Source organism: Passer domesticus, chromosome 1 (genome assembly GCF_036417665.1).
Source record: "Passer domesticus isolate bPasDom1 chromosome 1, bPasDom1.hap1, whole genome shotgun sequence".
NCBI classification, from domain to species: Eukaryota; Metazoa; Chordata; class Aves; order Passeriformes; family Passeridae; genus Passer; species Passer domesticus.
The window spans coordinates 135,254,547-135,277,975 of NC_087474.1; the positions used below are offsets into that span (position 1 = coordinate 135,254,547).

At 35.0% G+C, this 23,429-nt stretch overlaps 1 long non-coding RNA gene across 1 annotated transcript; it reads left to right on the plus strand.

Annotated features, from left to right (window-relative positions):
* The first annotated feature begins 1,439 nt into the window (after nt 1–1,439).
* LOC135289676 (uncharacterized) lies at nt 1,440–23,429 on the plus strand. Its single transcript, XR_010352416.1, has 3 exons — nt 1,440–1,498; nt 22,344–22,454; nt 23,010–23,429. It is a non-coding gene; the product is annotated as an uncharacterized LOC135289676 (long non-coding RNA).

Below are 23,429 nucleotides of genomic sequence, written 5' to 3' on the forward strand. Positions count from 1 at the left end.
AGAGAAAATAAAAGACAGGCAAAAGGAAAAAAACGGGTAATTTAAGTAGATGCATAAAGATTTTTTACTAAACTTATTAATTCCTCCAGATTTGTGTGCACCCTATAAAAAAATCTGTTTCTGCTAAGGCTTTTGGCAGGGAATTAAATAAAAATTCAAATTGGTGAACCAGCCTTGGGCAAGTTGCACTGGGTTGGAGGAGAAAATTTCATCCCCTCTTTCAAATCGGAATAAGTTTAAGCTGGTAAAACTGGAACAAAGGAATATCAAACAATAAATTACCAGTCACAAGAACAAAAACATAGAATCGTAGAAAAAATATGACTGGAAGGGACTTCAGTATATTACTGGTCCAATCTCCTGCCTGAAGGCAGGATCAAAAATCCATATGTCATTCTTGACAGAAATTTGGATAACATCCTGAAAAAGGTCTACAGTGAAGCTTACTGCCTCCCAAGGAAATCTGTCCCCAAGCCCTGCAATCCTTGGTGTTACAAGATTTTAGTTTTAACTATAATATACTGCTTTTTTTAGCATCTTTTTGTTGTTTAAATAGTAAAATGACATAGGCAACCCACTTAAGGTATAATACATGCTAATACAAGTGATTTGGAAAAGAATGTTATATGGGCCATTGAAAAATGGAACTGATTATTGCAGAAATTAAATTATATATTTTTTAAAGTTTTATAGTAATTCACCATTAATTGCCATAAGTCATACAGTGGTTTGGGTTGGTTGGAAAACCAACCCAAATATAAATGCGGGTGTGGGAGACATTATGCATACCATCTGTGAGGTCAAGTCTCGGTTGGTGTGGGAAGTGAATCCTGATTGTAGGGTCCAAGAGTTACTAGCAGTAAATTAAAAACTAATGTACACTTCAAAATATGTAGAAAAGTAAATTTCACAGACTAGTTTGTTTCACAGTACTAGTTTCTTGAGTTAGTGATTTAGGAATTTAACTGAAGTCTACTGATTGGTTAAGAAAAAGTAAACCTGCAATTCACCTTCAAGTAAATTGTTCTTTTTTTATTATATTCATTATATAGTGTTATAGAAATATAATGATTATTATTACAGCAAGAAATTTTTTTCTAAAAATCGGAGAGATTTACATTCTAGCTTTTTAACTAAATATGCACCTATACAATATTTTTGATATACTAATCAGAAATTTAAAGTGATTTTAACAGTCAACACAGGAATTACATTTTTCAAGTTTGCTCATAGTACACTACAGCAGGAAATGTTAGCTTACTCTCTAGCTGTGCTTCAGTGGAAGTTTAAATAAAGAACTGATAAAGATGTAATTAAAATCTGTCAATTTAAGTATATCTCATAAATTATTAAAATCTCGCTCCTTCATATCTTGCTGTAATTATTCTGCTGTACTCCTCCAGCTCTTGCAATTACTCTTCACAGGGCCAGGCTGACACCTAAAGGGACCATCTGCAAAACTCAGATAAGGGCCCTGCCTCACTCGAGCAGCTGTAAGGTGGGTGGGAGAGGGTAAGACTGCAGCCTCTGGGCTCTGGGAATGTCTTTGCACTCCTGGTGATATGTGGGAGTGGAGATAGATTTCTGTATTTGGTTTTGATATATGGACCTATATCTTGATTGAAGTGAGCAGAATGAAAGCTTCCAGAGAAACAATTGGCAGCAATGTTGAAACATGACCCTCTGCAACAAATGCCCCAATCCTGGACTGTCTAAAAGTCCTGAATTTTCATTTGTATAAATGAAATGTTTACTTCAAGGTAAAGTCGGAGGCTGTGTTAGGAAGCTTCTTGCTCCTAGAACCTATCCATGTGGAAATCGAAGGTAGCTCCACAGCCAGCAGAAGGGTGGAGTTTTCTCTGTGCGACTGCCAGTTCAGTTAGCACATTGTGTTTATTTAGCACATTGTTTCCTTTGTCTCATTTTTTCCCAAAAAAATTGTTCTTAGATAATTTGACAAATGCTGCATTTCACTATGTGCTCAAACCTTGTGCAGATGCACTGACTACAGCTGATCTAAAGGAGGCAGCAGCAGAGGTTTGCAAAGGATTTTTGGAATGTTTCAGTTTTGGTATTTAATTAGACTAGGGACATTTTGATTGAGATGGTGGAGTCAGGGACACATGGGGCTGTGACTGCCAAGGAATCCAAGAGCAGTGGAAGCTCCCTGTGGGGAGGGGCAGATAAGGGCCTGGTAGCTTGTCCCTTCCTACCACCCCAGGAAGGATCAGGGCAGACATATAACCTGTGCCTGTGCTTCGGGCTCTTCCCTGGAGACAGACAGGCCAAGGCAGGGATGGGATGTGGTCCTGCAGATTGGCCTGGCTCACAGGCAGGCCAGGCTGTGGGGAGTGAGAGTCCAGCCTTGCTGCATTACTGGAGTGGGAACTGATGGCCGTGGGGCTGGTGTGGGGTCCTGGATTTTAAGCAGAGCAGGGGAACCCAGGGGGCTGGGCAGGGACAGGCAGGACTGGTGGTATTCTTAGGCCCTAGCTGTAAATTCTAATTTTGTTATTTCAAATCTCATACTGGAGAAAAAAGCTTGCCCTATTTTCATCTTTGTAAACACTCTTTAGGTTAGTCTTATTTTAATGTAAACAAGAAAATGTTTAAAATACATTAGAATGTTGGAATAGCACATAAAATCAAGAAATCAAGTGCTTTTCAGCTTCGCATGTCACTTGGATTTCTTCTGAGCACATCCCTCTCTGGGGAAGCTCTGCCTTGAACAGTATTAGTCAGTAATCCTTGCAAGGCACAGGCTGAATTTTAAGAGTGTTTAGGTAGCCTCATTCAATAAAGCTAATATCCTGGTAAACCTGCACTAAATATTAAAGTGAGTGATAAATAATATAATCTACAGGAAACCATGGTGAGACTATGACTCCTGTCCTTAGCAGGGGTTCTGCTTCCCTTTAGTAAGAATTGTGTACAAATGAAAATCTTCGTGCTACGTTTCAGATTTCTTTTTTTAACAAAAACTTGTGACTTTTTTTGTGATTTGAGTAAGTTATTTATCTTGCTTGTGTAAACCATATTCCTGCTAGGACGTTTTTCTTGGCTTAGTTGTATAGCCAAAACTTGTAAACATTTCCCAACCTAAGACATTAATCTTTTGGTGTGGTATATTTTGCTGGTTGCTTATAATTCTTTCTTGTAGCTTTTCCCAAAAATTTTGAAACAGCCCTCTAGGTTGAATATCTTCTGTGGCAGAATTAGTAGTGGGAGAAATACATGGAATACACTTGAGTGTACATGGGTGTTTCCACATGCAAGCAACTGTTGAAGCAGCAATATTTAGTGGTGTGAAGTGTCATGGGGAAGAGAAATCAGACTAAAAAATTAAGGCCTGAATGATGCACTCTATTCTGTCATGGCTGATGTCTAGAGGTCTCCCGTGATTACATAATATAAACAATAATAATTGTACATGAAGAAATTAATGCTGTGGAGAACAAAAGACAATAAAAATATGAATAAATAATTTCAGCAAACAGAATCACAAGTATGCATCATGGATTTTTTAATTGTATGGAGATGAACTTTGACTTACATAAAACATTCTAATAGATATTTGCATTCATTCCCTTATTTTATTCTGGTATGACACATACAGAGTATTTGTTCAGTGTCTTATTTTATGATCTCCTGCAACTGATAATGCTATTCTCTCAGGTTTTCTTTGGCATCTCTTTAGAAAAAAACTCTTTTTTTTATTTAAAATATCAAACTTCTAGACTTCAGGAACAAAAACAGCAAATATTTGTGTTTTCAGCTCTTGATAATCTTTCACCAAAAATCTTATCTGTTTTGGTTTTTTTCAAGACATAATTCAAAGTTGGAAAAAAACCCAAGAAAAGTCCCTCTATGGCTTATACTGAATATCCAGAATCCAAACAGAAGTACTGTTCCATCAAGTATTTCTGAAACAATGCATCATTTATGCTGAAACCTTCCATGTCATCAAGTACATACTACCATTGACGTCTGAATTGAACTTGCTCCAACTTTTACCATGTCTTGTTTCCAATTTTCTATTCCCCCTAAATGTACTTTTCAAATTTCACATAGCCTTTCTGGGGCTGACACAAAGCAGTAGAATGGTAAGCTAAATGAATCGCCATATCTAAGCCAATGCTTTTCAGTTAAAGCCATCACCTTGAATATATGAGGTCCAATTTTAATTTTTCATTCTGCCTAGAAGAACTTGAATCTCCACTTACCTTCTTGTGGAGTATCCAAAATACAGGGCATTTTCAGGGCAGCTCTTTCCAATTCTTCTAGTGAGACTATTTCATTTGGAATGAGATTTTTAAGCACTTTAAACCAAAGTGGAGACCGGAATATAAGCTTCCCCCTTGCAGGTATGTATGTCGTCCTTTTTTTTTTTTTACTTCTCTCTGGCTTAATGAATGTTGAATTTTTCTGCATAGTGAAATAATTTCAATAACAACAAGCAGCAGAATACTGTGTGAGACTATCCCATGATCAGAGCACTCACCTACAACTAAGAGATATGGGTGTAGGTACTCTGTGTCATCCTCTGTCCTAGCAGGCCAGAAGAGATGACTTGCCAGGGGAAGCAGGTATTAGCCTGCCTATATATAGCAGAGTTTTCTCTTACTGCAGTAGTTTAGGAGGTGGGGATGATTTATACCTGCCAAGCTCCAGAAGCAGCTTTTTTTGCAGACAACCACAAGAAGAAAAACATGCCTACTTCCAGCCCATCATATGGTACTTCCAGGGAGACTTGGGCCTTGCCCTTTCATTTCTCATTTCACACTAACAGATTTATGCAAATTTTCCATTAAAAATCTGTTTTTAATGGATCCCTGTCTTAAGATTAATGTATGTGCATGCACAAAGAACTGTGACTACTCTGACTTGTTGGGATGTCACCCTTGAAACTGCAGGACTTAGGACGCTGTGATGCTATATCACGGTATTTTAAAATCTTTGGTGACTGCCATGCTCACACCTTTCATTCATATTTGCTCAGCCTGGGATAGACTCCAGCAGCTCAACACTATTGTAATTTGGCTGACAAAAATAAATTGCAGAAGCAGGAGGTGTTCCAGGGGACACCTCCTGCCCAGAAAGCCACCACCACTGTTATGTGACAGCTGCACTGCTGTATTCTTTACAATTTCTGAGACAGCAGTCTCCAGCAAGAGCCATCTCACCATTACACACCTCAGGGGAATTTGCTGTCATCCTGTGATTCCCAGAGCAGACTCGAATGTATTTCTCTGTGTATACAACCACGTACAGCCCTGCAGTCTTCTGTGCACCTGTGCTTCATTTTCAGGGACCTGAGGGGCTGTTCATCCGTCTTTTCATTTAGCAGTTTGAATCAGGCATTGCAATTTGTGATAGGGGATGAAGAAAGGATTTTTTAAACCTCCCATATGTGTGCATTTAATCTCTTTACAAACTCAGATTTCACTGCAAGCAAATGTGGCACCTTGCTTGAATTGAGCATGGATGGCAAATATGAGTTTTTTCTGTTCGTAGTGATTTTTCTGGGGCATGTTTCTGTGGCAACATTAGCATGGTTCTGTTCCTGAGCTAATGTGTCCTGCCTCTGAGAAAAAGTTTTACCTTTAATCCAACAATATCTTGACAGTGGCTTGGTAGCTTTTATGAGGCTTAGGGAACAATTGGTGTGACCACACAAAATGTACTTGTACTTTAAGTTTGTTTCCTTCCAATCTAATATAAAACAACTTCTACTCTCCCAGTCATCTATATGCCCCCCTGGACTCTTTGTCTGCCTCTTTTTGTGCAATCTACCCTGTTTAAACTGTCTTTGATCCTCCCCATGGGAGCTTGTTAGAACCATTAGGGTTCCTTGCTGTAGCAAGTGTTTCTTAATGATGATAAAATGTGTAAATTCTTAGGCAATTACTAAAGTTTCCTCTTAATTTTTCTAGATGAATGAGAGCACTGAAACTGGCTGATCCCAGAAGTAAATGGCATTTTTGGATAAAGATTAAAATAATTTAATTAATACAGAAATTTATGGTTACCATTTGTTACACATACCGAAGTAGATACAGGGTTCCATTTATACATATTGCAGCGTAAGGTATATTTCATTGCTCAGGAGAAGAAATAAGAGACTGACATCTATGCTTGTGGACTAAATTGTCTTTGACTCTCTGTAGGCACAGTTAGTGTGTTTCTGACCAAATAATTCTTCCAGTGAACCTCAAACCTTCTTAGCATACTTTCTGCTTTTTTATTCATAGATAAAATGAATAATTTTTACCACTTTCTGCTCATTTATTTGAGCAGCAAGTGGTAAAAGAGCTGAAATATGCTAAAAGACATGAAAGCTTTTAGATAAGTCAAATGCTATATTCAAGGGGAGTTTTTATATTTAAGAATCTCCTTTAAGTGAAACAACTTTCAAACAATTTTTGTTCTGAAGTTAATTGTCCAGTCCATTTCTTCTGCACATTTTCATGTTCTTTTTTCTGTTAAATTCATAAGTGCTCTATGTACTTTCTATTTGTGATCTAATCAGCACCAAGAAGAATTTCTTCCTTGATCTAATTTTTCCTTATTCAAAAATGTGCTAAATTCTTAATGGATAACGAAAATTCAATCTCATCATGCTGCTCAGCTTTTCCCTTTTTCTGCCTATGTAATTGCATGAGAGTGGAGGCAAGCACTCATATCTATATTCCAAATTGCCCCTACCCTGAAATAACTGGCAGAAGCTTTTATCTCATTCCTCCAAATACAGTATCTAAGTTGTCTTAAACATCATTAATTGTAAGAAAGAGAGGGTAAAATCACAGAGTTTTGAAGGAATTCCTGTTTTCATGTTATTTTAGCAATTTATTTTTAAATATATGCATGTATAGAAAGTTATATTCTAATATCACATATGTGCATCTATTTATGGATATTTAGTGCTTAAATTGCACAGATCAGTATACAGAATACAGCACAGTTTAATTGTTGAACCAGTATGATTTCCTTAGGGAATTCTGCACTTGGATGAAAATAGACTCTTTTTTCATTGATAGCATAATTATTATTGTATCCTAAGGTTTTGCACTTGTGTGTAACAGAAAAGCATGTCAAAGATTTGGAATAGCCAGAATGAATACAAAACAACAAACAAAATGGGTCACCCAAGACCATTCTATCTTATGCAACTGTACATTTATCAATTCAACCAGATGCTCTGAAGCTGACCAGATGTGCTGCTGGCCAACATTAAATTAAATTTAAAGTATATAAGAATACAGTATTGCATAAATAAATTATAATACATTTATCTTATTATTTGCACTGTGTAACAGTAATTAAAATTAAATGCTGAGCTTGTTTCAAGCACTTCAGAAAAAGCTTAAAGGATACATGAAAAAATACATTATGCAATGATTTTAATTGTTTCCCTAAAAATAACGCTCCTTTCACAAAATTGTGCTTTTATAATATTCATAAGTAAAAATATATATTCAAGATTCAGAGTTTAGATTTATAGTGCCATGCATATATTTTGAAGGTACTTGCTATAAACCATTGTAACTATGTATAGGTATTATTCATTTAGCTCCACATATACATTTATCTCTATAGTAAGTAGATATGAAGAGTTTTCCTTTGATGCTGTCCTGTACTTTTACACTTACAAATTGAATAAGTCTGCTTTTCTGTGATGTAGTGATTAGACACTAAAACTGATCTTAATCAGGAAAATTCCAGGGCCAGTTACTTATCAACATGGAAATCCAAGTTTGCTACGTTATTTAAAGTACTCTTAGTCACATGGTCATTAATCACTTCAAATAGCCCTTAAAGACATGTAAGAATTTTTCCCTCTGTCCTAGTTTCAGCTGCTATAAAGTCAATTTTCTTCCTTGTAGGTGGTACAATGCTGGTTTTTTGCTGTTTGTTTTTTGGTTTTTTTGGGGGTTTTTTGTTTGTTTTTTTTTTTTTTTAATTTAGTTGGAGCATAATATTCCTAACATATGAAGCATAATATTCCTAACACACTGATTTGTCATGGGTTGAACTTGATGATCTTAAAGGACTTTTCCAACCTAGTCAACTATGTGATTCTGCCATTCTGTTATGTTTTAGTTTTTGCTAAACAGTGCTTCTTCTGAGTCCAAGAATTTTCAATTTGCCATGTTCTCCCAGTGAAGAGGTGCTCAAGAAATTTTGGGGGAGCACACCCAGGAGAGCTGACCTGACCTGACCAAAGGGAAATTCCATAACATACAACATCATGCCTGATATGTAATCTGGGGGAAGATGTCTGGGAGATGCTGATGGCTGCGTGGGCACTGGCCAGGCATTGGCCAGTGAGTAGCGTGCAATTGATTGAGCATCACTTGTCTTTCTCAGGTTTTACTGGCCTTTATTTTTGTTATCTACCTTTTTGTCACAACAACAATAGCAACAACATCAAAACATCTTTTTTTATTTTTTTTTATTGTTTTACTCTATTTCACTTATGAAGCTATTCTTATCTTACAGGGTGTACTTTTTCTGATTGTCCTCCTCTTCCTGTTGGAGGGATATAGCAAGTGCTTGTGGTGCTTGTGTGTTATGTAGTTGTTGGCTGGGGTGAAGCCACACCTCCTGCTTCAGTATATATAGAGCAATAATTCCTTTTTTTACATTTGTATATATGTTTTTGTTATTATTATTATTATTATTATGCACCTTTTTTGAGTTATTTCATTACATTTCAGTCATCTGCTGGCCCTTACATTCTTTAAGGCATCTCTGATGGGTCTTTTTTGTGTAATTTAAAAAATAATTTTCTATTTGGCTATGAATGTATACCAATTCCATGATGTAAATTATTTTTAGTGAGTAACAGACATAACAGAATATGATAAAATATTGATGAACTTTGATAAGTCATTTGTATATCCTGAGAATGTTGCATGGGGAATTTTTAATGATCATTATGACATAAAGATATTATTATGGAGATGCTCTGTGTGATATATTGTAATACCCCCAAAGCTATTGCAGTGTAATAGTCAGTCTGGAGCATTATCAAGCATCTGTTAAACATCATCAACTCACAGGCTTGAATTTGGGTATCTTTCCTAATACTTGTCAAAAATATACCACTTTTGATGTAGACTTCTGTTGCATACTAAACACATACAGTGACACATGATAGGAACCCACTCAGAGTATTTATTTCAGTCAGTCTAATCATGGGGGTAAGAAGCTATTAATTCTAAGCAGAGACATGCTCTGAAAGATGCTCTGAAATAAACCAAAGATGATATTCTGCGATTAGATAGCAGAAACGGCTTGTCTTTGTCTTATGAAATAGCACTTTATTCTGAATGGCTTCACTGCTGACTCTACCATTGGAGGAGAAAAGAAAGAGAGAATGAGAAATATAAGAAGTTTGTAAATTGCATCTGTTGAGAGTTTGAATACTATGCTGTTTTAAAGACATAAAAATATTTTACCGTAGATTAGAGTTAATAAATTGGGGGGTCAGTATTTATTCAATGAAGGTAGTTCAGGAATTTGATTCAAGCAGAAACTAACTCTTAGTAAAAAATATAAAATTAATTTTGGGACAAATCTGTTCACTGAACCGTCTGAATGCCATGAGAAGCACTAGGAAAAACTGATAAAAAAAACATCTTGAAAGTCTCTTATACATCCAAATCTTGGCCCTGTCTGAAATGTTAGGATTGTTTGTATGAACTCAGGAACCTCCAGCTATGATAATTCAGCCTCTGGATCATTACTGAGTCACACTGTTCTCTGGACACAGGGAGATGACACAACCTAATCCTTGCAGTGAGCTGGTTGGACCACTGGCTGCATTGTTCTCTCCTCTCTTGCTATTTGTCTTGTCTTGCATTTATAGTTACAAAAACTTTGAGGGAATATTTTTCTTCATTAAGTGAAGTGCATTTTTTCCATAGCAGAAGAGATTCAGGTGAAAACACCAATGCAGAGATTAATTTATAAAACAGAATAAAAACGAGTGGCTCAATTGATTGTTTTCCAGTCTATGGAGTCTGTATACTCTTGCTATGAACATGTAGCACAAGCTCAGTCTCAGGTACAAACAGTGTGGTTCATGGGTCATTAGTCTGAAATATATCCAGCTGGAAATTTTTGTATTTTTAGTGTTGTCTAGAATGTGAAAACAAAAGTATAATTCACTATAGCCATAGTAATGCCTTTGAAAAATTTTAAAGTACTTAAGGTAAACAAAAAGCTTTCTTCCATTTCACTCAGGAGCTAAAGCTGAAACAGATATTCAAGTCATCAACCTCAGTTACAAAAAAATCAGTTTAAAAAATCACCCTTAAATACATAGGCAGTTTGCTCAGGAAGGTGGCACGTGGGTGTGATAGATATATAAATATGCTACCTTGCAAAAGAGCAAGTTAGACATTAAGCAGACTAGTAGTCAAAGTAACATGATTTAGCTGAGCTCATTAATATTTGCTCCAAGAGTGGATAAAAGTAGCCCCTAACAGTGGATAAAGCCTTTAAGTATTATTTCAGTTTGGAATATTTGGGCCTGTAACTGTGAAAGGATCTCTCAAAGAATTTAAATTTGAATATTAATCTAATCACAGTCTGTTTATAAATTGGATCACTAAATTAGGACTTTAGATGTTCACATTAAAAACAAAACCAAACAAACAAACAAAAAAAAGAAACAAAAGTTTATATCTGTTTTTAAAATAAGTACATCCCTTCAAGATAAATAAAAATTAAATTAAAAACAAGATTTTAGTTTCAGAGGACTGGTTCTCCTTCTGGTTTTACACTGGACTTATTCCTTTGATTTACTCCAATGTGAGATCAGCATGAATACTGGTTTCTGCACTATGGTGCTGCTTTATCATTTTGATATTCATGACAAGCCAAATTCTAATTTACATGAGTGAATAATTCCTTTATTGCAAACATAGAGGCTGAAAGCACTTAAAGAGATTTTGAACCAGCATTTCTGTGGGTAGGGGGGTTACGCTTAACTTTGAAAACTAAATTCTGTGGGATCTATGAAAAATTATCTACTGTTTTATTTTTACTGATGATAAATTAATAAATGTGCACAGATTTTATCTTTCTTGCTTTTGAAATGTAAACAAAAATATAAAATTACATGGAAAGAATTATGTACATAATAGGCAAATAGGTTTAATTTGTGATTAAAAGGAATTCAGAGACATGGACCGTCAAATATTCCAAAAATATTTCAGTACTTGTGTCTTCTCTTTCTAGAAGGTCTTGGATAGGATGGAGGTCAGGATAGTCAGCTGGGGAATGACAACTAGAAATAATTACAAAGATAAGAGGTCTGATGGAAGTTTAGTGAAGAAACTGTTGTATTTTTCAAATGTGATATGATTTGGATGTTTACTCCATTGAAGTAGCCTTTTCATCCTTCCATATGAGCTTAAATAATAGGAAAGGTTAGGATTTATACAAAAAATAAGAAAGAGGAAAAAGTTTGAAAGTTTTGATGTGATTTCACCTTCACTTTATGTCTGAAGATATATAATGAAATTAAGAGAGTTGCATGCCTTTAACTCCAGCAGACTTAGATATAAACAAGTGGTTTTTTCCTTATATGTTTGGCACCTCAAGGGAAGCATTGAGAACATTTGTCATAGGCAGTTTGATGTCCAAAAAAGAGAAGAGAGCACAACCAAAATTACTAGGGAAATGTCATGTAAGAAGAAGGATATTAAAACAGGGTGTTCAAGACTAGAAAGCTGTTTAGTGTAGGAAAAAAACCAACAAAACAACTGCTTTAGACGGATAGAAAGAGTAGTGTTGTAACAGGCATTTTTTGAGAGGATTTAACAAGTTTCAGAATTATTTTTCCTTTTCCTAACAAGAATGTCCTAGCCATACAAACTAGACATCTGGCACATTTCTAAAGTATACCAGATCACACTAAGTGGTTATGACACATGTACCCATGTGTGTTTAAAATGCATAAACTAAGTATTTCTATCTTTCTAGCTGTAACCTATAGCTGGAGTTCTTTCTGTTCAGTAAAAGAAAAAACATCATTATATGAAGATAATGTTTTTCTTTCAGGATTATCTTGCACTGTATAGTTTAGCTGCCTCAGATTACCTGCCTTCCCCCTGTAATTTCTCCTGGAGTCAGATGGGACATTTTCCCAGGCCTCACTTGCTTTGTGGCATATAGTGCCTTGTCTATTTGACTTCAGGTTTCCTACTGGTATTGAAGAAATATAGCTTGAATCAATTGTATACCCACTGTGATGTATGCTTGGACCATGCTGGAAAGCTGTTGGAGTTTGGAATGAAAAAGATCCATTACTCATTTTTTTCTTTTCATTCAAGTAGGGGCAATTTGTCTTAACACTTCTTACTGCTCTACAGGAACATTCAGTATACATCATGATATGCTTAATGCATTTATACCACAAGAAGTCTTGTGGCCCTGGTTAGTGCGCTCCCTTTATTTAGAAGTCTTCAGCCAAGAATTCAGTACTCTTTTTTCAGCAGTTTGCAGCATCTAGAAGGCATTAATATGTGATAAAGATGTATATAGACATTGTCTGAACTTTTGACAAAGGAAATGGACGGTCTTTCTTTTTCCCCTTTTGACAGAGGTTCTGAAGATAATCAGGCTGAACCAAAGCTACAAGAAAAGAATTATAGTTATTTGTTGAGAGGAAAATTGTCAGACAAGAAGATGATTTAAATAGGAGGTGTGCACAATAATTAAATGCATGGATGCCTGACTACTTAATCACAAGACGTGTGTTTTCAGGAGGAAAAAACCTTTTCCCTTTATTTCTCAAACTCCTCCAAATGTCACCAAAAAAGCCATATGTACAGTTGTTTTATGAGTTATGTCACATGAGTGTGATAAAAACCTAATAAATCTTCGTAGATCCTAATGCTTCCTAATCAGTAAAATGTAGTCAGCTGTTATGAGCCTTGTTTATAAGATAACAGCTAGAGCCTTTTTCTTACAATCAGAAATTTTGAAGTATAAATCAAACAGTTGTAATTTTTTTTTTTTTGCACTGTGAGTTATAAACATTCTTAAGCATGATTAAGATATAAGTAATTAAAGAGTAAACATTGATTTTAAGAATTGTTTGGGAAACATAGTAGGCAGTATATCTATATCATGCAAAGTTTGGGGTTGTTTATAGTTATTTGCTTCAAGAAATAGTCCCAGTTGCTACATCTAAACAACAGGAAATAGAAACCAGTGATATAAATGAAGAGAAAATTATACAATCATTTTACCCAAACAAAACAATTTGAAGAGTTAAAAACTGGTATTCAGAACTTTTAGCTAACAGTGCTAACATAATAATAGCTCTTGTAAACTTTCAGTATCCTATGCTCCATTTGTCAGTTCCTGTGCTACAGCAATAAATAGCCAAAAAACTATTGACATAGATGTGTAGCAACTCATCCATTTTCATCCATTTGAGTATTTTGTATTCATGGAAGATCTGATAGCAAATGTGGCAAAGTGGTAAGACAAACTGAAAAAAGAAAGGAAAATTCAAAACTCAAAGTTCAAAAATATTAATTGGCACCCTACAGAGGGATGTAACCATTATTTCCCTTCTTTGCAATGTCACATTCATTATGCGAACATATTTTGGGACATTTAGGAAAGTATGTCTTAGTCTTCAATTCTAGGATTATACTTAGGGTATGTTGCCACTCCTCTTTGTCACTGTTTTGGGTAATGCTAGCAGAGCTGTTCACTGGTTGCTTGAAAGTCACTGAATTTGGCCAATTAAACCACAAGCATCTCTTTGTATTGGAAATATAATGATTTGCAACTATAAATGTACAACTGAAACTTCTTCAGTCTATATGAAACCACATTTTAATCAGGTCCATGTAAATGGTAATATGATGAGGGTGAATATCTAATCAGAGCATACAGTCATAAAAGACAGCTGAGCTGATCCAGTCTGTATTGGTTTCATTAATTCTGCAGCATTCTGGAAATGCACACTTCCATCTCTGGAGTTTCTAAGTGACTACAGGTACTCAGCAGATACAAGCCAGTGTCATTGGTATATAGGTTGACTTATGTAGAAAAATTAGGGTGCAAGTTTTGTGATTTATGTCTTATAGGACTATCTGTCAGATCTATACCTATCTCTTAGACGTTCCTTTTTTATTGACAAAGCTGTCAAAGCTGGAAGCACAAAATGCAAACAGAGGACACAAAGAGAAGAAATAGCAGTGTGTTTCACCATGCTAGCATATGCAATTCGGAAAAAAAATTTGAAGCCATTATTTTAAATGAAATAATCCATTGTAGTAATCAATTAAAAAGTATGTAAAAATGCAAAAGTTCTCGCCTCGAAAACTCCTTTCAGGTCTGTAGGCATACTGCAGCCTGCAGGTTCTGAGTATGTTCTTTAAAGTAAATAGATAAAAATTTAGATTTGAGGCTATGTTGGATCAACAATTTATTATTAACTAGTTTACATGTAGTATATAGTAGAAACAGATGTGAAAGTATATGTTACTCTGCACAATTCTGAAAAGGTGCTCTCCTATTTGTCCATATACATTTATTTTTCTTAGTTTTAAAAATAACATTTTGCAACCACCCTTTTCTCAGTAGTAAGTTTATGTACTGTTGCATATTAGAAATTTTTAAATATTCTATTGTCTTATTATTAGCTTTTCAGTTGCCAACACATCTCTGATTGCTTTCTGGTAGCTCAAAGCATCTAATTAATCTCCTCTGTAAACCAACCAGAGAGCAGAAACTCAATAATACCGCCAAGTTTCTCTTTTCCTCCTAGCACCACAGATTCAGTCAGAAAATCTTGCCAATGTCAATCAGAGAATCTTACCTAAAATAACTCTTGTAATTAAGCCTTATCACAGGATCAACACCTGGGCTTCACTTCAACACTTATGTTTTATATCTTGCTATTTATGCAGCAGCAAGATACCTTTTGCTGTGACAATAAAAGTATAAAAGTGCTTTCATTGGTGCCATGTCTGAAGATGCAGCGTTTGCAAAGCTGCATACCCGCATGTATTGAGCCCACAGAAGATAAAGGACAAGACAAACATAAATTTTTCAAAAGAAGTCAAAAGGGAAGTCAAGATGAGGCACAAGAACTACATAACTAGATTCACACAAATGTTCTTGATACTTGTTTTACTTTGATAGCACTAGAAATCTTCTCCAACATTAAAAAAATAAATAAAATATTACTTAATCACGTACATTGCCCTTGTTATATAAAACATGAGAAATATCCCTATCTATGTCAAACTTCTATGTTTTAAAAGCAGGATTCTGCTGCCATATTTAAAAATGCTCCAAAATCTTTCATTGACTTTCTTCTGGAAATATCTAATGCTAGACTGCTGGAGGTGCAGTAGATGAAAATCTAGTCCATTAAACTCTTCGGGCCCTTAAAAATATATGCAGTAGGGAAGGCTTTGAGGCAAAAGCACTCCACATTTTTGCTATTCAAGTAGATATTGAAAACTGATAAAAGAAGATATCTACAAATAAAGTGAATGGAAGGACTGTTGTGGGGTTTGGTTTATTTGTGCAGCATATGAAATTCCATTTTGTTATTCCATTGAGGGTTTTTTGTTTTATTTTATGTACCTTCATGGAAATAATGGATGGTGGTTTTCTTTCACCAGTTATCTAAGCAGTTCTGCTTGTCTTTCTGTTGCCTTTTATAACTTCTTTAGTAAGTGCTGACTTTGAGAAATTGCTATGAATAAACCCGTGCTTTTATTAACATTCTTAATGTAACAATAGAAAATTTCAGTTGCAATTTACTTTGTATTTCTGTCATGTAATAAATATATTGAAAGAAAGCAGTTAAACATTAGCAAGTTGTTCTACATCTGTGAGAATAAACCAGAAAATTGACATCACATTTTTTTCTTGTCAGTCATGGAAATGTACTATAGTATATTACTTCTGGGTGTATCAGGATAGCTCCTATTAATCTAAGCTTCCAGGAAAGTACTCTACTTTATGTTGAAGGTCTTGGTAGCTTTTTGGTGTGTTTTGCTGCCTTTTGCTGAAGCTTACAGAATTGAAAATCTTCTATCCATTGCTTAGATCCAAAGGTCCAGGCACAGATATTTTAATGTTTGGTTTAATTTAGAAAAAGGATTCAAGTCTGCAAAAGACTGCTTAATTTAAAAACACAACTTAATTTTCAGACAGCATCATCATATTTTTATTTATTAGTATAAGCTAATAAGTTCCACTCAGAACTGGAAATATTTTTGTAACTCTGGAAAAGTTCCTACTGTTTTGTTCTCATCTTCCAAGGAAACTCATGTTTCCATGGAGCATGCAAGCAATTATTTCATGTATACACATATGTGTATATTTACATCTAATATTTATACATACAAATACATGTACATACTTATGCATATATGTGAAAATTATATTCATGTAAATATAATACACATGTATGAAAATACATATATTTATGAATATGTATGGGTTTTTTTTATTATTGGCATAGAAGCTTGTTATGAATTATATTTTATTTTCATTCTGTTTTTCAAGATGAAAAACTTTATCTCCAAGAGCAGGAATTTCTTATAGGATCAGCTAGGTTGGAAAAGACCTTTGAGAGCATCAAGTCTAACAATGACCTAACTCCAGCCTGCCAACCAAACCAAGTGCCACATCCAGTCTTTCCTGAAACGCTTCCAGGGATGGTGACTGTGCCGCCACCCTGGGCAGCCCATTCCAGTGCCCATATTTGAGAGGGCTAACTACTGAACTCAGAACAGGGAAAGGACAAGAGGGAAAGGATGTAGGGAGATTTGGAAGGAGTTTGTTTTCTTTAATTCAGAGAACCAAAATCTGGTACTTTTTCTTCTACCTACCAAAATATAGGTCGTTAGCCCTTCTTGGTTTAAACTGAATTCTGGTCAAGGAGGGCACACATTTCAGAGGGCCTTTAACAATCTCAGTTGTGATATGCCTGTCTTAGAAATTAAGAATATCAGAAGGATTATCCTTAACAGTGTAGAGTTTTAAGAACAACGCCAACATTTTCAGCCTGACCTGGAAGTGAATTTACTAGTTCAAATCTTAAACACCAGACACAGAATATGTTTCTACTTATCATGACAAGCAAGTCTTTCCTTCTGTGTTGCATTTCCATTATGAACTGTTCAAAGCTGTGGATTAAATACTCTGAGAGGTAGTCTTGCACTGCAATACCATATAATTTTATTTTTTCTGGAGAAGAAAACAGGTTTTGAGGGACAAAGCTCTCAAGTTTCACTTCACTACTAAAAAAAAATATTAAAAATTTATTGAGATAAAATTATTAAGGTTATTTGACTACAAATAGTGTTTCAAGGCCTCAGACATTGAAATTTAAATAGAACAATGATTTATTTACTAACCAGTTAGTGCTGTTTTTACATTCTCCTCATGTGGAATAGGATTTGAGTAATATAACTGATTTGAATACATGACAAAAGAAGCATTCAAAGCTGATTTAGCATTTGCTGCACTAGCATAATTATATTTTTCAATCTAATTAAAAATGCTAACATCTTCAAAACAATGCATCCACATTTCTACCAATTTTCCATTTAAATCCAATTAGTCATAACAGTGTTTTTCACTGCAATCCTTATTCAAATAGTTTGTGAAAATGCATTAATTTCACTAGATAACTTAGAATTTCAGTAACTTGCCTTCAGTGGAGAAACCTTTATTTTAACATTAAAAATTTATTATTCTGAGGTGAGGTTCCCATTATGCCCTAGAGAAATTTTCAGTCTTGAAAGGAAAGATGAGGTATATAAAATAAGGCAGATTGCTTGGCTTTGCTTTAAAAAGATTGAAGTTGTGAATAACATCTAGGAACAAGTAAGAAATCTGTTCTTCACTCAGTATTTCATATTGAGTTCAGTGCTGTTAAGTCGTTTGTTTTCAAGGTATGGCATATTTTCCCACAAGTTTCTTTACATTTAAATTTAATCAATTTGCCAATATCCCTCTGAGATCTTTTAGTAATATCTGAATATTGTTCATATTTGGACAGGTTGGAAATAGGTTTCTCATTTAGAGACAGTTTAATCCCTAGAAGTAGATCAGTACCACATCCCAAGAGACCTTTGTATAACTGACACAAAAATATAAACATTGCACTCTTCTTTAATTCAGCCATGTATTGCTACATGCACAATCCACACTCATAGTATATACCTTTTTTAATTTTAAGTGAAAGTGCTACGTATTTGTAGCTCAGTTGTGGTATATTTACAAGTCAACTGTGGTATGATATTTAGAGATCAATTGTGGTGTGATAAGCGAGACAGTTTTCTTGAGAGATGTTACAGAAACTGCCACTGAAAGCATCATATTTTGAGTGGAAAGAGATATTCTTAGTAGTAAGCTTATTTATGAGTGACAATAAAAACAATTTATGTATCATTAACATAAGAACTCATCATGAAGTCTTTCTGGAAGGACTTACCATAGATTCCTTGCCAGGAGGACACAAGGATTGGCTTTTAGCAGATGGTCATTAAAAATACTGTTTCAATTACTTACTTTATATTTTCTTCATGGAGAACATGAAATAAGACTACAATGTAGTCCATAGTTATAATAGTATCTGAAGAAATTCTATACATTGTAGGACAGCTGCACAAAACTCCTTATCTGAGTTGAAGTGCCATATAAATTTTAAGAGTTGGTATGTCTTTCTGAGGTGCAAGTTTTCTCAAAAAAGATGGCAGAGAGGAACAAGTCATTGGCTGCAGGAAGGACAGAGCTCACTGGTTAATAGCAATCACCATAGAACGTGTTCTTTACTTAGGATTTGTTCCACCTTTCCTCAAAGTAAAAAGACAAATAAGCCTGTTTACACTGATTAGCAATTTAAAACCTGTGAAGAAAAAGAACTTCAAACACCATGGATTTCTTATAACAGGAAACTTTCTCACTGCCTGGTTCCAGAAAGGTAAAAAAAGTCCCACCTTTTGCATTATGAAATTACTGTAACACATTTTCTTACCATTTCTAATTTCCCCCAGAAGTGCAAGATTTTTTTTTCCTTGAGTCTCAAGAAGATCGGGGTGTGTAGATGTTATCATTTCAGTCAGTCCATTCTATCTGTCCTGCAAACAGGTTGTGTTCTGCCCATTGCAGTTTGTGGAATTCTGCACAGTTGTGTCCAACATCCTTTTCCTCCCAATTTGTGCACAATCACATAACTTACAGTGAAAATTATAACCTCCAAGTTTTTAATATTAAAGAGATTATTTTTTTTCTAAACATGCAATAGTAATTGTTTTAAAAATACACACATGTCAAAAAGACAGTATGAATTCTGTTGAAAAATCCCTCCCAAATAATGACCTTTAAATAATCTACCAGACCACAGTTGATCTCCTCCGTTGACAAGGCCTCGAGGGCTTTTCTTGATAGGATTCCACTTCAAAGCAGGCAGCCTGAGTTGCACACAAAGAGAGCTTACACTCTTTTAGCTTACAGTGCAAATCTAGCTTTAAATTGCTCCGCTCTGTATTGAACTTTAACAAAATTTCTGCTCTAGTTACTTCAAGTGTGTCAGACATCAGATCAGAGGTCTGAAGAGCACTGAAAAATGTGCCATACAAACAAAATTGTAGGCAGCTCTCACAGGACAGCAGTTAATTAGATACCATGCCAATCAAACAGGTGTCAATATTGAATCAATTGACAAAATGAATTGGCCAAAGCAAGTAGCCTAAAAATTTGCTTTCCATGAAAAAAGAAAAGATGAGAAGTGGGGAGGGAAGGGGAATACTTATATCATGTAGCAATTTCTCATATCTAAAAGGATCTAGATTGTGTTATTTCTATGGTTAATTCCAGGTATATTTTAAATATAAATTAACATAGTTTCTGAAAATAATTTGCGTTTATTTATGCACAGGTTGAATTTAGAAGATCCCTCTCAGAAATGCTGAAACCTGCTTGTAACAACTGCACTTTTCTCCTTTTTTGAGAATATAGAAAGGAGTTCTGCCTCTGACCCAACCCCTTCCACAAACCTTGAGATCCTTACCAAAACTCTATGTATAAAAACAGCAGTTTTCCAGAAAGCAGTGAGGTTGGTGATTGCTTAGTTGCACACTGTGTTCAGCAAAGTGGCTCCTTTTGCTGAGTTGGAGCCATGTAACCATTCTGGTAAAAGTACAAAATGTTGAAGCTTGAAGAATGAGCCTTTTGTTCTGTTGCCTTCCAGCTAGCCAATTAAATTCATGGTATGGCTGAGGCTGAGATTTAGTAAATCATGCTTAAAATAGATTAGGTTAAAAATAATTTAATTATCAAATGTCAATAAAACAGATCTTATTTAAATCCTACAATTATGAAAGACATAATGTTGAATCAAAATTTCTGTTTAGCAGGGCATATTGAGATAAATAATGGAGAATATGCTCTTTGGAGAAAGAGCCTGGCTGCCACCCTGACATTTAAAATGCATGGACAATCTTCACACATCTGGGGACAAATTTAGAGGAAAGTTTATGCAGTATGAATTGCCAAATGGATCCAATGATATGTAGTTATTCCCACAAATGAATACCCAAGTGGCAATAATGTAATAATATAAATAATGTATCAAAACTAATAAATATATATAATATTATATTTCAACTTATCTTTTTTAAGTGTCTGCTTGCCTCTTAAAAGATTAAAGTAGTTTAGATGCTTTATCTGGATCCTACATAAACTCTGTGGGTATTATTCAACTTAATACTTGATGTTTTACTTGGTTGCATATTTGACAAATTACTACAAAACACAGAAACTCTCCTGACTCCAAGAGATGGGATCACAGTTGCAAAAGCCCTGGATAATTAAAGGATACTATTTATCCTTCTGCATTGCACTATTCATCGATGTGACCACCAGTCACCAATGTACAATTAAAGCAAATGAGAAATAGAAGAAACAAATACCCATATGTTTGCAAAATATCTTTTGATAATAAACACGAAATTCTGATTGGTACATCCAGATAGACTTACTACATTAATTTGTTCATATTTTCTTTAAAAAAAATATTTAACTCACTAGCTATTTGCTCTATCATAATCACTACTTGTATTTGTGAAGAAAAGATGACATGGAAGTTTTCAACCTCAACTGCTGAGTATCAGCGTTGAATGTTCAATAAGAAGTCCTGTTAAACCTGACATGTGGGAGAAATTATTGTATCTGTGATATTTATAAACTATTTTAGATTGTTTTCAAGTAGTCCTATAAAGATTAAAGTCAGAACTTGTTAAGACATTTGCTCTCTCACTTGCATTTCCGCCAGCCCTCAAGCTTTGTCTTATTCAAAGGAAGGAATCTTTTGTGCTACTCATCTTTGGGAAAAATTACAAGTGATAAAAATCTATCTTATGAAAATGCTGCAATTCAGAAATTTGACACACATGTTTTAAACATTTTTGGCCCTCACTATTATGATTAACGAGAAAGGACTTGGATTTTTTAAACCAAAAATATTAATTTATTTTTTTTTTTAAGTTGCTTTCTTCTGCATCCCCATCCTCGTCCTTTTTGCAGTAGTACAAAGATGTCATTTAAACTAATTGGGGAAAAGATGAGAAGGTCAATATCTTTTTTCTCATAAGAGTTATCATAAAACTTTATGCAAGGGATATGATAAGGAAATCTTTTACACAGGAGCATAAATAAAAAGAAGTTAATATTGTTCCTTATTTTCTGCCAAGAAGGCTGAGAACTCTCTAGCAAACCTTCTCAGAGTCAGCACAGCAAGGAAACCCCATCCACCTCCCTGTTTTTCACTCTGCGTTATGCTTATATTTCATACTAATGATAGCTGCACAGCCTTGGGAAGTTGTGCTTTGTTTTTCCAGTATGAAAAGACAGCAGGTGCTCTGGCCAGCATCACTCATAAGCAACCCCTCATCACCTCCCTCTGACCCCTATATCCAAAAATAATATTTTCAAATGTCAACATATCAGATAGAGACATTTTAAAGTTATGTGATGAATGGGGTTTTTATCCAGCACTATAGATAGTTTTATTCTGAGAAAGAGTCAAGTGTGGTAAGCAAGAGAGGGCCTATAGTGCTAACACCTGTCCTGATTGAATAATTACATGCATTCCAGTTTTTTGGGGAGACCCTATGTTTTCTTGCCTTCCACTTAGAATAGGGATCTTTCTGTCAGATGATGGAGAAAAAGCCATATTTACTTATTAGTAATGTTAAATCCAGGCACAAGTCAGATTTTCTGAAGAGTATTTTATTATATTTTTTCCCGAACCAAAATAATTGGCTTATTGTTGTTTTAAACAGAATACATATCATGAGACTGCATTAGGAGCACTGCATCTAGTTCTGGCATCCCCAGAACAAAGAAAAATCTTCAACCTGTTGGAGCAGGTCTAGAGGAGCTCTGTGAAAAAGGTCAGTGCTGGAGACCTAAGAAAATGGCTAAGAGAGAGTGGGTGGTTTAGCCTGGAGAGGTTGTGGATGCCCCTTTGTTGGAAGAGTTCAAGGACAAACTGGTCATTACTTGAATGAACCTGATTTGCTCACAGGTGTCACCACCCGTGGCAGGGTGGTTGGACTAAGCAATCTTTAAAGGTCTCTTCCAACCCAACCCACTCAGCTGTTCTGTCATACTGTGTTTAATGCCTGTCAATAACAGAGTAGATCCATAATTTATAATATCTTAGCATGATATGTTCTGTTTGGAAAAGGTGTTTAAATGGAGAAAGATGATACACCAGTAATTTCAAGGAATATTAAACAACACAGAAAAAATTCAGAGAAGCACAAGGTACTCTCATGAAGGTTGGTTAACTTTATCCAAGTCATGGTATAGTTCTAGTCACGCTAAAATTAATGAGAAGTCCTAATTTGCCATAGCTCAAATCAACTGAATATTATACACTGGGAAGGGAACTTTCACTTTTCCTAATTATTATAACTTTATTTGCATTCACCATACAACTGCAGTTGGAAACAACACCTTCTAAACAATGAGCAAGTGTCCATAACAGCTGGGAGAGAGAAAAGCCAAAACTAAGTCAACATGGACATTCAAAGGAGAGATGAAGAGAACATACAACCATTATGAATATAGCATTTGGAAGTCATCAGTTTGTCCAATCTCAGACATTTCTGTCAGAACATTAAGAGTCAAAATATTATTTCCAGCATTGGACCACCTGAAGACAAGCAAAATATTTATCATGCAAGCATTTGTTATTATGTTTGTGGTACCTTATTACAGGAAGGAATAATAGTAGTACTTTAATAAAAGAAGATTTAAAAATGAGTTTAAATAATTTCAAAACGAGGATCAAGATTACAATTTATAAAAATCGACAGGGTATAAATAACATTTGTTTCTACCTGTTTTATTCTCGCTTCAAC